This window comes from Periplaneta americana, chromosome 9 (assembly GCF_040183065.1).
Source record: "Periplaneta americana isolate PAMFEO1 chromosome 9, P.americana_PAMFEO1_priV1, whole genome shotgun sequence".
Classification (NCBI taxonomy): domain Eukaryota; kingdom Metazoa; phylum Arthropoda; class Insecta; order Blattodea; family Blattidae; genus Periplaneta; species Periplaneta americana.
In genome coordinates this window covers 120,599,770-120,615,216 of record NC_091125.1, presented here as the reverse complement: position 1 = coordinate 120,615,216, position 15,447 = coordinate 120,599,770, and positions in this window count along the sequence as shown.

The following is a 15,447-nucleotide window of genomic DNA, read 5'->3' as shown; positions in this document are numbered from 1 at the left end:
TACATCTTTCCACCTACAAATCAAGTAGCCGTTACTATTGAATACAGTATCATTAAAATAGCTTCTTTCACTACTTGAGCGTGACGATTTGAGCCACGCGCCAGAGAAGTGTTTACCTCCCACTTGTCGTGGGCGTTAAATACCAGCTTTAGTTGATACAACGTCGTTAAGCTAACCTTGTTACCTCGCATGCTACCGGGTGATCTAGTTAGCGCGCAGCCGGAGATATCCATGAATCACACGAAATGTCGTTGCACGGAAAACTAATTTCAGAAGGGAAATACGACTCACGATGCCACTCCCGTCCCGCTGTTCAATAAATCTTCTCGCTCCTATATTTGCATATAGGTGAGTGCGCCCCATAATTTATTCGCTATTTGTTTTTTTCCTCCTCCGAGTTCATGCTCAGGCAGAAAACCAGTAAGAGAGGCTCAATTCCCCATCATATTGTACTTTTCTAACCAAGTAGCAGCGATTGCAAAATCTGAAAAGGGATGCCTGACCCATATCGAGCACGTTCCCATGCATGCACTACCTTCCCGATCGACCTCTGGAGTCTTTTTCTAATCTCCACAGAAGGTGCATTCAAGAACTAGTATTGCATCTGCACCTCCTGAGACTTGCATCCATTATCTAGACTACCTACAGGTTTTTTCATGTGCAGAATGCACCGTATTTTTAATGGAATTGATTTCCCTTTGCAATATGTGAAAGGCGCAAGACATTTTTTCGCCTACGATCGAGATTATGCATCTCGTCTCCGGTTTTGCAAGCAGACGAGCTCACAAGAATCTGGTATCATACAGTACTTTTCCACGGATACTGGTTTATGTGAATTCTAATTTCCTCAACTATCCTTTAAATACGTTAGAAACATTCGAAATCCAGAAAATAAAAATTCATTTTTCTATAAATTTCTTTAAAATCCACAGTTCTATAAAAAAAGTTATTCCGAGATTTAACGAAATATAGCACAGAAATGTTATTTGGTTAATAGTTTTCAGATAAAGTTATTTACAGAGAATAATATAGATGCACAACTATGCTTATTATATTCACATAAACATAAATTCACATATACACAGATATAGCCTACATACACATATGCAAATGAGTTTATATAAATATATTATACACATACATTAAAATTTAAATTTATTGTATAAATAGGGTGATTGAGGGTAATAAGATGTGAAGTTTCAATTTTCTAGATTTTTGAAACTAGATATCTGAAATGTTTCACAGTTATCATGCTGCATATAAATTGTCTCTGTAGAAAATTTTATCTAATTTGGTTTGGAAATTTATGAATTACCAACATTTTTTCATATTTAAATGATATTTCGAAAATCGTTACTCTTGTCACAAATTTCTTTTTTCTTTTTTTTTTTTTTTTAATTTTGTCTACACACCTGTCAGACTCTAAAAAACAAAGCTTTCTGCCATGTGTTTCAATTCAATTTACCAAAAATAAGAAAATTAATTAATTTAGTCCAGTTTAAATATTGCCAAAATAATTGTAAGTAGGCTATATCAAGAATATTATATAAAAATTATGACAACTAAAGTAAGTTTTGATAGCAAATTTTATTAAGCACGCATTCAAGAACATTAAACAAAATCATGCCTCTACTACAAAATTTGTAGCAGAGTAGCATTTTTAGTAAAAGAAAATATAGGTTAACAAAACTCTAAGCCGATAAAATGAGTTCAAAAGTTTGGAGCTCTATACATGAAAATAAACATAGGCTATGTTGTTTCTTCTAACACTAACAGGTGACTGTATAGCTCCATGAGCAAGAAAATTCCTGGAGGGCCATTTAGGACCTCAAGCAATTTTTTTATGATAAAAACGAAAACTCGTAATTTCTTTTACAAAAATGATGAAATTTCACCTCAGCGCATTCTACTTTTAAATTATTATTATTAACAGAAAAGAAGACGAGGACCGGAAATCTCACTCACTAGACTTTTGGATAGGTAAACAATTCGTTTTTCGCAATAATTTAAGAATTTTTAAGTAATTAGAGCACAGTGACGAAGTCATCTCCATTACAGGCCATGGAGACGACAAGGTAGCTGGGAGTTAAGACTTCCACCTGTACAGACAATCGGCATTAATGGCAGTAGGGATGCCCAACGCTCTTACCAACAAGGAAATACTCCTCATACAGCCGGAGAGATTAGATCACTGTTGTTTCCTACAGTCACTAGATTACAGAGAGTAGCCTATATCAAAAGTTATTGTCGTTACCAATGTAACATTTCCTACCCGAAAACATACATTTACAAAAAAGACACATTCAGAAGTTTGCATCTGAAATACTTATCGTGTTTCTTACAATAAGTTGCGTAGACATAATTTCTTAAACAGCTATTGATTGATTTCAGCTCGGTTTCAAGTCTTAAGTTAAAGCACAATGTCTATAAAAATTTTGAACTAATTGTAATGGCAAATGATAATGCAAGACATTTCATAAAAATGGATACAATGAGGCTATTTTTAGATCCATATAATAACTGTATGCCATAAATGTAATTGTAATTGTAGAAAATGGCATAAATTGGTTCTTAAAAGTAATGCAGACAACTTTCTAAGCATTAATTTAACATAATGTATCTCAATAGAATACATATATCACAGTCTCCTTAAGCGTGAGGTAGTGGTTCGCTCACAGAGTAGTGTGTTATTGTAGACAACACCATAAATCAGGTTTTAATCTACTGCAAACAACTTATAAAGCATTATTTTAGCACCATGGTTCTCAGTACACCACTGAATCTCCTTAGGTCTGACAGTGGTTCGTCCACGTTGTATCAAAAAATATTCAGAAAGAATGTCTAAAAACATTCCATAACGAAGTCGCAGCTTACCGACTCTAATTTCATCAAAATTTGTTTCAATTCCCGCTTTCGATTTGTATTTCATCCAAAATTAATTCGCATTCCCACATCACTCCAAACTGCTTTAGACTCACACTCCGCCCACAACCGCTTCAAGCTCACACTCCGCTCACAACCGTTTCAGGCTCAGACTCTGCAACAATCATTGTGGGCTCATACTCCGTCCTAAACCACTTCGGGGCCAAACTTCGCCTAAACCGTTTCGGTCACAGACTTCATCCAAAACCGCTTCAGATTCAGACTTCACCCAAAATCGCTTCGGGCTCAGACTGTACCCTAAACAGTTTCAGGTTCAGATTTGTTCCTAAAGTGGTTCTGGTTCAGATTTCGTCCTAAACCGCTTCAGGCTCAGAAATAACCCTAAATCGCTTTGGTCTCAGGCTTCACTCTAAAACGATTCGGGCTCAAACTTCACTCTAAATTTCTTCGGGCTCAGACTTCACTCAAATTACTTCCGACTTTGACAGCTTCATAGGTCTGATTGTTACAATAATAATTTCAGAACTTGGTGTTGTCACATATGATGTGTGCATGTTTAATAATTCTGTTTGTATCAATTTTATTGGAAAGTCTCAATGTAAAGCGACAAAAACTTTTTGTCATGACAGCGTTTGAATTGTTGTTATTAATGTTTAACTACTGTTTATTTCTCTAATTTCCTAGATATTTAATGGCAAATTAATTCACATACTTTACATTATTACTTACTTACTTACTGGCTTTTAAGGAACCCGGAGGTTCATTGCCGCCCTCACATAAGCCCGCCATTGGTCCCTATCCTGAGCAAGATTAATCCATTCTCCACCATCATATCCCACCTCTCTCAAATCCATTTTAACATTATCCTCCCACCTACGTCTCGGTCTCCCTAAAGGTCTAACTTTACATTATTATTATTATTATTATTATTATTATTATTATTATTATTATTAAATATCCGTACAAAAGAACCCTAATTTACCAAGCGGTATGCTATGGTTTTAGTTTGGTTATACGGTATACTGTGTGTGTGTATATATATATATATATATATATATATATATACTACTTATTATATGTAAACACATAATGATGAAAAATAGCTCTACAGTCTTTTAAAGATGAAGTTTAACAAATCTGTAGAAATAGGGTTTTTGGACCACTTCACATAGTGGAGTCCTGTACTCGGTGTTACAGTCCAGGAGATGTCTTCAGTTCAAATGTCTTTACTTCAATAATGGGGCAGTCAAACAGAAGGTGTTTCACACTGTGAATGACTTCGCGGCAGGAGCAAGTAGATTCGATGTCTGCTGGAATGTTGAATCTGTCGAAGTAAGTTCCAAATTTCCCATGTCCAGAAAAAAACTGCGTTGTTATGAAAGTAGGTTTATCATTATCTTATTACTATCATAATAACGCACTTAAATTCACAATAATTTGGTGACTTAGTAGTGAATTTTACGCAGCCTGAACTCATTTGTAACAGGATAGGTGGTACCTGGACCTGGACAAATTGTCCGCATTCATGCAATAAAGCAAGCTGCTTGCTACCCCTGTCTGCAATGTACTTGTCGCAAACGGGAGCCGCGACAGCGTCCTGATTTACGTGGCTTTGCGTGGGGCTTTATTGGTCTGCACTGCCGGTACGGGCCCCCTACGTGGTGTCCGGTAGAGGCTCTCTTGTGGTGACGGCAGAGGGCACCGAATCACGCACGAGGCCTATTGAATTAAAATCGACGACTCGAGGCTGAGTTACACTACAAACGCACTACTTGAATTCTATTAGAGTATTACGCATAATTCAGCGTTCTAAAGGAGACGAAGAACAATGATGGTTTATTCAGGAGAGTTGTAGAAGATTTATTCCATTGCTGATAAATATACAATAAAACTCACAAAGTTCCCAAGATAGGGACTATCTATCTTCGTCAGAGTTTGTCGCGTGGAACATTTGTAGCGAACCGATGAGTAGCAAGCACTTATCGACGTTTTGTTGACCTGAAGAGGAAACTGGATTCAACCTTCGAAACAATGTGATATTTTGTATAGGGCCTACTTCATTACTAATGAAAATAATGAAACTATTCCAAACTTCACTCTTCCAAATTATGTATTTGTTCTTCAGATAATGAACACTCAAAATTTTCTTTCGCAAAAAAATGAATAAATAAATAAAATAAAAAATATTCTACCTAACGAAATTCGCAACATGTCCAGGCCTTTTCCATGTCAGATTTGTGACAGCAACGTTCTTGATCTTTGTTATATTTCTCATTACCTACTTAACCATCTCTCAAGGACGTACAATATCTGCTTATTAATCGCTGTTTTCTTTGCTTATTTACTTGTGTTTATTCACTGTATCATTAATTCATTAGCCCCAATATAGACTTCCAATATTCATACAATTCTGATCAATCAGTAGAGACAAAATTATAACAAAAATTTCCCTTCTGACATAATAAAAGTACTCCAAATATTAAAGTAGCGTTGAATCTGAGTTATGGCGGAGGTCGTTTGATTGGTGTCTTCTTCCACAAAAAGGTAAAGGAGTGGTGACTTACAGTGAAGATAAAAAAAAAACTCTTGGATTAGTAATAGAAGAGGGATATAATCCTCATAGTGGACCAATGCCATAAAGATGTCCACAAACATCGCAGCAGTACGATCTGTACCAGGTCGTTCCTTCCAAGATCAAAATTGTCTCCATCCAGGATGCAGCGATGGGCATGTTTTGGGTTATTGTCCTGCAGGAGAATTATTGAGGAACAATCACCACCATAAAGTGAGATGCTCCATCGCAACCACTCTACGGAAAGCAAAGTGGGAGGTTTACGAAGAAGTACACTGTTTGGCTGAGAATGAATCAACCAGAAGAGCAGACATTATAGCCATCGTTCACCGAAATCAAAGAAGTCTCATTCTTGACAACACTGTCCGTTTTGAGAAGGATGCTCAACAAGCCAATAACGTGAACAACAAAAAGAAGTCTATTTACAACCCATGCATTTCTCATTATAGTGAGAGATACTTAATGAATATTAATACTTGGGAAGTGAAAGAACTTCTTTTGGCGCTAGGGGAACTTTATTTAAGTTAAGTGGTGTGAGAATTATAAACACAAAAAGCACAAAAAGGATATGAAGAACAATGAGCAGAAGGAAAGTGGAGACAATAACAAGCAAAAGAATAAAGAGAAAAATAATCAGTAAGCTTATAAGGAGAAAAATACCTATCAGCATGAAAAGGAAAGAGAAAACAACGAGTATGAAAAGGATAAAGAAAACAATGATTATGAGAAAAATAAAGAAAAGGATGAGAATGAGAAGGATAAAGAGAATAATGAACATGAAAAGGATACAGAGAATAATAAACATGAAACGGATAAAGAAAGAAGAGACATGAGGATAAAATTAGCATCATAAGTATAAAAAAAGAATAAGCATGAGAAGAATAAAGAAAACAATAAGTAGGGTAAGAATAAAAGGGATATCATGAGAAAAATAAAGAAAATAAGCATGGGAATATTGAAGATAACAATAACCATAAAGACAAAGAAGATAATAAACATGAGAAGAGTAAAGATAACAAGAAGCATATTGACGATGAGACTAAATACAAGAAAAAGCTTGAGAAATATAAAAAAAGAATAACCATGAGAAGGGTTAAGATAACGATAGCTATGAGAAGGATAGAAAACAGTAAGTTTGAGAAGGATGAAGATAACAATAATCATGATAAGGACAAAGAAAACAATAGGCATCAGACGGTAAAAAAATTAATAAACATGGTCAGAATAAATACAAGAAAAAGTCTGAGGACAAAGAAAAGAATAACCATAAGAGAGATCAAGATAACAATAGCCATGAGTAAAATAAAGAGAATAGTAAGCATGAGAAGAATAAAGAGAACAATATGCAAGAAAAGGATGAAGAGAAAATAAACGTGAGAAGGGTAAAGATAACAATGAACAAGAGCAATAAGCGGAAGAAGGATGGGCAATGTCAATGAGAAGGGTAAAGAGAAAAAAGAGTGGGTATGGAGTCAATGAGGAAGAGGATAAAGGGTTGCATGAGTAGAAAGATGATGAGTGAAAAGAGACAAAGGAAAATGAGACGAAGGAATGAGGAATAAAGGGTTGAATCAGTACAAAGATGAGAGTGAAAAGAGAGAAAGAAAAATGAGACGATAGTGGGAATGAGGGAGATGATAAAGAAAAGCGGTAAAGACAGAAATAATTGAAAGGTTAAATATAAACAAAGAAGTAGAATAAAGAAAGTAACAATAAAAATAACAATCCTAAGAGTAAAGGAATGCATTAAGGAAAGAGAAAGAATAATTGAGTTAAAGAAAAGACTGAGACAGGTAAAGAAAAACATAAAATTATAAGTTTAATGAGAAATATGAGGAAGAGATAAGGAAGAATGATAAAAATAAACAGAAGAATAAAATAGTTAAAGAGAAAAAGTAGAAGGATAATGTATGAGATGAAGGAAAGAGGGAAGAATGAGAAAGGTAGAGAGAGGAAGGAAAAAGTTACAGAAAAATGAGATAGTTAAAGAAAAAATCAGAAGGATGAAGCAAAAATGAGACGAAGGGAAGAATGAGAAATATAAAGAGAAAAATGAGATAGGCTAGTTTAAGAAACAATGAGAAGAATAAAGAGAAGCATGAGATGAAAGGGAAAAAGGAGAAAGATAAGGAGAAAATGAGATACTTTAAGGAAAAAATTAGAAGGGTAAAGAGAAGCATGAGATGAAGGGAAGAAAGAGAAAGATAAAGAGTAAAATAAGATAGTTAAAAAAAATTAGGAGGATAAAGAGAAGCATCAGATGAAGGGAAGAAAGAAAAAGATAAAGAGTAAAATAAGATAGTTAAAGAATAATTAGGAGGATAAAGAGAAGCATGAGATGAAGGGAAGAAAGAGAAAGATAAAGAGTAAAATAAGATAGTTAAAGAAAAATTAGGAGGATAAAGAGAAGCATGAGATGAAAGGGGAAAAGGTGAAAGATAAGGAGAAAATGAGTTAGTTAAAGAAACATTAGGAGGATAAAGAGAAGCATGAGATGAAGGGAAGAAAGAGAAAGATAAAGAGAAAAATGAGATAGTTAAAGAAAAATTAGGAGGATAAATAGAAGCATGAGGTGAAGGGAAGAAAGAGAAAGATAAAGAGTAAAATAAGATAGTTAAAGAAAAATTAGGATAATAAAGAGAAGCATGACATGAGGGGAAGAAAGAGAAAGATAAAGAGAAAATAAGATAGTTAAAGAAAAATTAGGAGGATAAAGAGGAGCATGAGACGAAGGGAAGAAAGAGAAAGATAAAGAGTAAAATAAGATAGTTAAAGAAAAATTAGGAGGATAAAGAGAAGCATGAGATGAAAGAGAAAAAGAGAAAGAAAAAGAGAAAAATGAGATAGTTAAAGAACAATTAGGAGGATAAAGAGAAGCATGAGATGAAGGGAAGAAAGAGGAAGATAAAGAGTAAAATAAGATAGTTAAAGAAAACTTAGGAGGATAAAGAGAAGCATGAGATGAAGGGAAGAAAGAGAAAGATAAAGAATAAAATAAGATAGTTAAAGAAAAATTAGGAGGATAAAGAGAAGCATGAGATGAAGGAGAAAAAGAGAAAGATAAAGAAAAAATTAGAAGGATAAAGAGGAGAACCAGGATGCATGAAAGAAAGAACGAGAAAAGCAATAAGAAGAATAAGAATGACAAAGATAGACAATAAAGATGAGAATAATTACGATAAGAAGAAGGATGAATAACTTATTGGAATAAGATGGAGACGAAAGGGGGAAAAAAAAGAAAATGCAAAAACGGAGTAGTGGAGAAGCTATTACTTCTGATGATGATGATGACGAGGAAGTTAACATTGATAACAACCAAGAGAAAGTGGAATTCGGGACCCTGGCGATCTGGAGCGAGCGAACTACAGTGTAAATGAGCCTTTATTCCTGTCAGGCGGTCGGCAACACAATGGCCGCGCCTGTCTTGCAAATAACCCGCTGCATAAGTAACATCACAAAGGGGACGCCCCGGACTACTCAACTGTGGCGAACGAAATAATACTGTGTGTTTGTAATGTTTGTTTGCTTACTGGCTTACTTGATTGGTGACTTGTCACATCGGATTGCGAATTTCTGAAGGGATAAGCTGTAGTGTCACAGCTTAAGGCACAATTCCGTTATTTGCCTCGAGACACCGTGCAAACCAACAAAAACCGGACCTCGAGGGCAGGAGGGGAATCTTAACCCTTTCATTGCAAATTTTAAACAACTACCATTCCTACCAGCTGATTCTTTTTCAATAGATGATCAGAAGTAGTTTGGTTAATTCAAACCTGAAAACGGATGTTGTTGGTTTGTCCCTTGTTTTATTTAACAACGTTGCAGATCAAGTCCACACATACATATTTTTATCTTCGCCACATTCTTTTTCCTTTTAAGAAAACTCGTATATAATTTATGGCGATAATGTTAGTTTAAACTAACTTATGAGCATAATGTTGTGAAACAACATTAATTTGAATTAATTTTGACATTAAACTATAGATTATAAGAAGTAACTGCTAAAATTGTTACTTGATAAAACAATAACTAATGCAGATTACTATAACTAAGCTTGTTTCAAGAAAACTCAGCAAACCCCAAAGTTTTCGATTTGTATGTTACGACTGATTGTAGTATATAGGCCTACGTTACTTACAAATGGCTTTGAAGAAACCCGAAAGTTCATTGCCGCCCTCACATAAGCCCGCCATCGGTCCCTATCCTGAGTAAGATTAATCCACTCTCTATCATCATATCCCACTTCCCACAATCCATTTTAATATTATCCTCCCATCTACGTCTCGGCATCCCCAAAGGTCTTTTTTCCTCCAGTCTCCCAACTAACACTCTATATGCATTTCTGGATTCGCCCATACGTGCTACATGCCTTGTCCATATCAAACGTCTGGATTTAATGTTCCTAATTATGGCAGGTGAAGAATACAATGCGTGAAGTTCTGCGTTGTGTAACTTTTCTTATTGTGTTAATTCGTAATAAGCTGTTTTTTATACGGTGATGGACTGTTAGCCCTTCGCCCAACCCCCAAGCTGGAGGACCACCCCTTATCGGCTGTCCACGACTGCTTATTCAATATATTCGCAGCTACCCTCCATATCTAGAGGCCGTCTCCTCTATCCGCAACCTGAGGGCGCGCCATGCCGTGGTGAAAGGGACCCACAATACATGGATATAGGGCTACCAATTCTGCAGTGCTTGGGAAAAGTGACATAAGTCGGTTTTCACAAACATTTTTTGATAATTTATTGACAACTTACGGAACATCTGCTCGCTTGGAAAAAATACATAAGTATTTCTCCCATTACAATAATTCATACAGAAAAAATCAAATCGGCATAAGCCAGTGTAAGTTGTCAATAAATTATCAAACAAGGTTTGTGGAAACTGACTTATGTCACTTTTCCCGAGCACTGCAGAATTAATCTTTCAAAAAATAGGTTTTTTATTTATTTAGAATCTCGAGGGTGTTGAATTACATCCTTTAGAGACAAATAATGCCTAATTTCTTCACATTAATTTACAATAAAAGTCTTTGATGTAACTGGCTAGAAATCTGGCCTTTTTGAAACTTACAACACAGAAAATATTAAGCAAATGGTAAACTGTACACAGAGATCCGTAGTCAATCTTCATATTCCAGTAGTTTATTAACTATTACATTTTATGTTCATCCACAATAATGAAATAAAATGTGAACAATGCCCGTTCCTCCTCCCCTTATTAGGTCCTCCTCGACCTAGTCGGTGTAGATCGCATGAGATTGATCACATCTTCCCTGAGAACGGAATGAACTCAATATAGACTCATGTCATAGCAAAAAAAGACGTGCAGTTGCATTTATTTAAGGAATTCTATTGTACACCAGCATTATTATACAATTATAGATCTGAATTTAACTGTCAAAATGGCATCAGCAATGAAATTCATAAAATAATTTCCTTAGTAAATAAATGATACTATGGTTTTAAAATCTGTAGGCTACTACTGTACAAAGTATTGTCAAGACAAGTAGGTAACACTTCAGACAGATGGATATTAAACCAAATCGAAGATACTTCGAAAGAAGAATTCTCAGGTACATTTTCGGAACTATACGATGGGATGGATGCGGACAATTGAGACAAAGGTACAATATTGTGCTTTATAGTCTGTAGAGTCTATAATGAATCAGACATATTAAAATGAATATAATGAGACAGGTTACCCATGTGATGAGAATGAATTAGGATGCCCTAACAAGAAGGCTGTTCATAGTAAAACCAGAGGGAACTAGACGAAGGGGAAGACCAAGTTAAGATGTAAAGATTAAATGGAAAAAAATATACAAGTGTGGGGGGGAGTAAGAATTAGAGAGATTGGTAATAAACAGAGAAAATTGAAAAATACACTGTGTCCAGAGAAATATTCCATCATTATAACTTTTATATGACGTAAATGGCAAGAATGAGGAGATTCGATTGACAGAAAAGAAATTAAGAAGGGAAAGAAAATCAATTTAATATAGAGAAGTTTTAAACGAGACGAAAGAGGAACAATAAGATAATGATAAAGGGAAGAATGGGAGCAAAATATGGCCATATAAATTATCAACATGAGGAGGTAAGACTGACTGGAGGAGGCTGTGAGAGAAAAAGAGAGATAGAAGGAAGAAGCGAGAAAAAGAGTTTTTAACAGGAGTAAAAGTAACAATAAAGACAAAAGATGAGTGTGAAAACAGTCATAATGAGACAAATAAAGAGAAAATAATAGATAAAACTTGTAGGAGTAGGTTGGAAGAATTTTGCTGGAAGCAAGTAAAGAAATAGGTTTGGAAGCAAATCCCGAAATGACAAAGTATATTATTATATCTCGTGACGAGAATATTGTACGAAATGGAAATATAAAAATTGGAAATTTATCTTTTGAAGAGGTGGAGAAATTCAAATAAATTGGAGCAACAGTAACAAATATAAATGATACTCGGGAGGAAATTAAACACAGATTAAATATGGGAAATGCCTCTTATTATTCGGTTGAGAAGTTTTATCATCCAGTCCACTGTCAAAAAATCTGAAAGTTAGAATTTATAAAACAGTTATAATACCGGTTGTTCTTTATGGTTGTGAAACTTGGAGTCTCACTTTCAAAGAGGAACATAGGTTAAGGGTGTTCGAGAATAAGATGCTTAGGAAAATATTTGGGGCTAAGAGGGATGAAGTTACAGGAGAATTGAGAAAGTTACACAACACAGAACTGCACACATTTTATTCTTCACCTGACATAATTAGGAACATTAAATCCAGACGTTTGAGATGGGCAGGGCATGTAGCACGTATGGGCGAATTCAGAAATGCATATAGAGTGTTAGTTGGGAGGCCGGAGGGAAAAAGACCTTTAGAGAGGCCGAGACGTAGATGGGAAGATAATATTAAAATGGATTTCAGGGAGGTGGGATATGATGATGGAGACTGGATTAATCTTGCTCAGGATAGGGACCAATGGCGGGCTTATGTGAGGGCAGCAATGAACCTTCGGGTTCCTTAAAAGCCAGTAAGTAAGTAAGGAGTTGGAAGAGAAAGAGAAAAATGGGTTTGAAAGAGAAGTAAAATAATAATGAAAACAAAGTGATAATGACAGCCATAATGAGAATAATAAAAAAGTAATTATGAAGATGAGAATGAGTAGATAAGACCTGCAGAAAGAGGTTAAGAGAGAGAGAGAGAGAGAGAGTGTAACAAAGAAGTTTTCAAAGCAAGCAAATAGGGACAAGAGGGGAAGAACAGAGTGATAATCATATTATAAGAATAAAAAGAAAATATGGAGGCAAAACTGGCAGGAGAGAGAGAAGAGAGAAAAGCAGAGAGGTTTGAAGAGTATACCAAAAGAGTAATAAAAACAGAGAAGAAATAAAAAGTCACGGTCATAATGAAGAAAATGAAAGTAAATATGAGAATATAGTCCTAAATATAATATAAATAAATCATGATAATATGAAAGATGAGATTGAGGACGTAAGATTGAGAGCACGAAGTTAGAAGGAAAAAACAGAGTAGTTTTGGAGAACAGTAAAAGAAAAACAAAGATGAAAGAGAAAAAATACGGTGAAAGTTATAATGAGAAGAATAGAAAGAAAATAATACGGTATGAATGATGTGAATCAGCAGGTAAGACTGGCAGAAGAACAGAAAAACGTGAGGTAACGAAAGAAGTGTGAAAAAGAAAGAGAACAATGAACAAAACAGAGAAAAATACAGTAATGATACTAAGAAGACTGGCAGGAAGAGATGAAGAGAAATCCTGAAGGAGGAGGAAAAGAAAAATAAGAGGAATGAGAAAGATGTGATCAGAAAAAGAGAAAGGAAGGGCAAAAGGGGAGAGCAAAAGAAGGAGTTAATGAATTGAATACCTGAGTGCAACAAGAGCGTTTGGTGTCTAACGCTATTATTGCATAAATGCACGCATTGCCTTCTTCAAACTTATGAGCTATCAGCTGCATAAAAGTGATTTCACTACATCATCGCCTGATGGCAGGGAATCCATAAGAAACAGTCAATCGAGACGCTGTTGTTGCATTCTCATTTTGCAGCGTCAAGCATAGCATTATATACCAAGGGACATGGCCGGGAATGAGAAACAAACAAACCATTACCTCGGAAAAAGAAAGCGTTGACTGTGTTGAGAGCAGACCTATGTACAGGGAAGAAAAGAAAACGAAATTCAGAATTGTGGGAAAGAAATATTGCTAAACAGCATCGAAATTTTAGAGTATGCCATTAGGAAAGTCCAGGATAACAGAGAGGTTTGGAATTGAACGGGTTACATCAGCTACTTGTGTATGCGGATGACATGAATATGTTAGGAGAAAATCCACAAACGATTAGGGAAAACACGGGAATTTTACTTGAAGCAAGTAAAGAGATAGGTTTGGAAGTAAATCCCGAAAAGACAAAGTATATGATTATGCCTCGTGACCAAAATATTGTACGAAATGGAAATATAAAAATTGGAAATTTATCTTTTGAAGAGGCGGAAAAATTCAAATACTTGGGAGCAACAGTAATAAATATAAACGATACTCGGGAGGAAATTAAACAAAGAATAAATATGGGAAATGCCTGTTATTATTCGTTTGAGAAGCTTTTATCATCCAGTCTGCTGTCAAAAATCTGAAAGTTAGAATTTATAAAACAGTTATATTACCGGTTGTTCTTTATGGTTGTGAAACTTGGACTCTCACTTTGAGAGAGGAACATAGGTTAAGGGTGTTTGAGAATAAGGTGCTTAGGAAAATATTTGGGGCTAAGAGGGATGAAGTTATAGGAGAATGGAGGAAGTTACAGGAGAATGGAGAAAGTTACACAACACAGAACTGCACGCATTGTATTCTTCACCTGACATAATTAGGAACATTAAATCCAGACGTTTGAGATGGGCAGGGCATGTAGCACGTATGGGCGAATACAGATATGCATATAGAGTGTTAGTTGGGAGGTCGGAGGGAAAAAGACCTTTGGGGATGCCGAGACGTAGATGGGAGGATAATATTAAAATGGATTTGAGGGAGGTGGGATATGATGATAGAGACTGGATTAATCTTGCTCAGGATAGGGACCAATGGCGGGATTATGTGAGGGCGGCATTTACCTCCGGGTTCGTTAAAAGCCAGTAAGTATGTATGTATTTGTAAATAATATATAGGAAACAAAATACCAGCCAAGAAATATAAGCCAGTAGAATTACAGTTTTTCTTTTCAAAGTTACCAAGACCTTAATTTGAGTGATGTTCCTAAACCAGGAGTAAAGCTTGCTAAAAAAAAAAAGATATGTGTTTTCTTTGTGTAAATTTTTGAAACCAGAAGATCCTGATTATGTTAGGTGTGTTCAAAACATGGATTGTCCGAATAGCGTTAACCGAAGTGATAATTTAGAACTTGAATCAAAATCTGAGTTGTAAAACATGTTCAAATAATTCAGTAAACAAGAAAAATGTAAAAGTTCCAACATAAAAGTCTGAGCGTGAACATTATGCCTTGCATGCAAGAACAGTCTATTTCAAAAGTCAATACTTTTGTAAAAAAAAATAGCTTAATTTGATGTGATGATACTTAAGTACCTTTAAGTAACTTCATTTATTAACATTAAAATGTAAATGTAAACCACAAAAATATATATTAAATGTAACAGAAACAAAGATACATCAAAAAACTATTGTACACAAAAACAGGAACATAAATTAAAGAATTTACCCCCGTAAGGGCAAACGCTCGTGGTCGGAATTAAGAATGTTGACAATTCGTATTCTCTTACTAATAAATACTTTTTCAGTATAGTTCTATGTTGCTTTAAGTCTCAGACACTACCAAAAAACTTTGATTCCTTTTTCCATTTTACTAGTGTTGTGGGATTTAATCGATTAATCGATCAATTTGTGTTGTAAGATTATTCGATCAAAAATATTTAATCGAATAATCGAGTTGATTAAAATTAATCGGTTGTAGTTGATATTATTTTT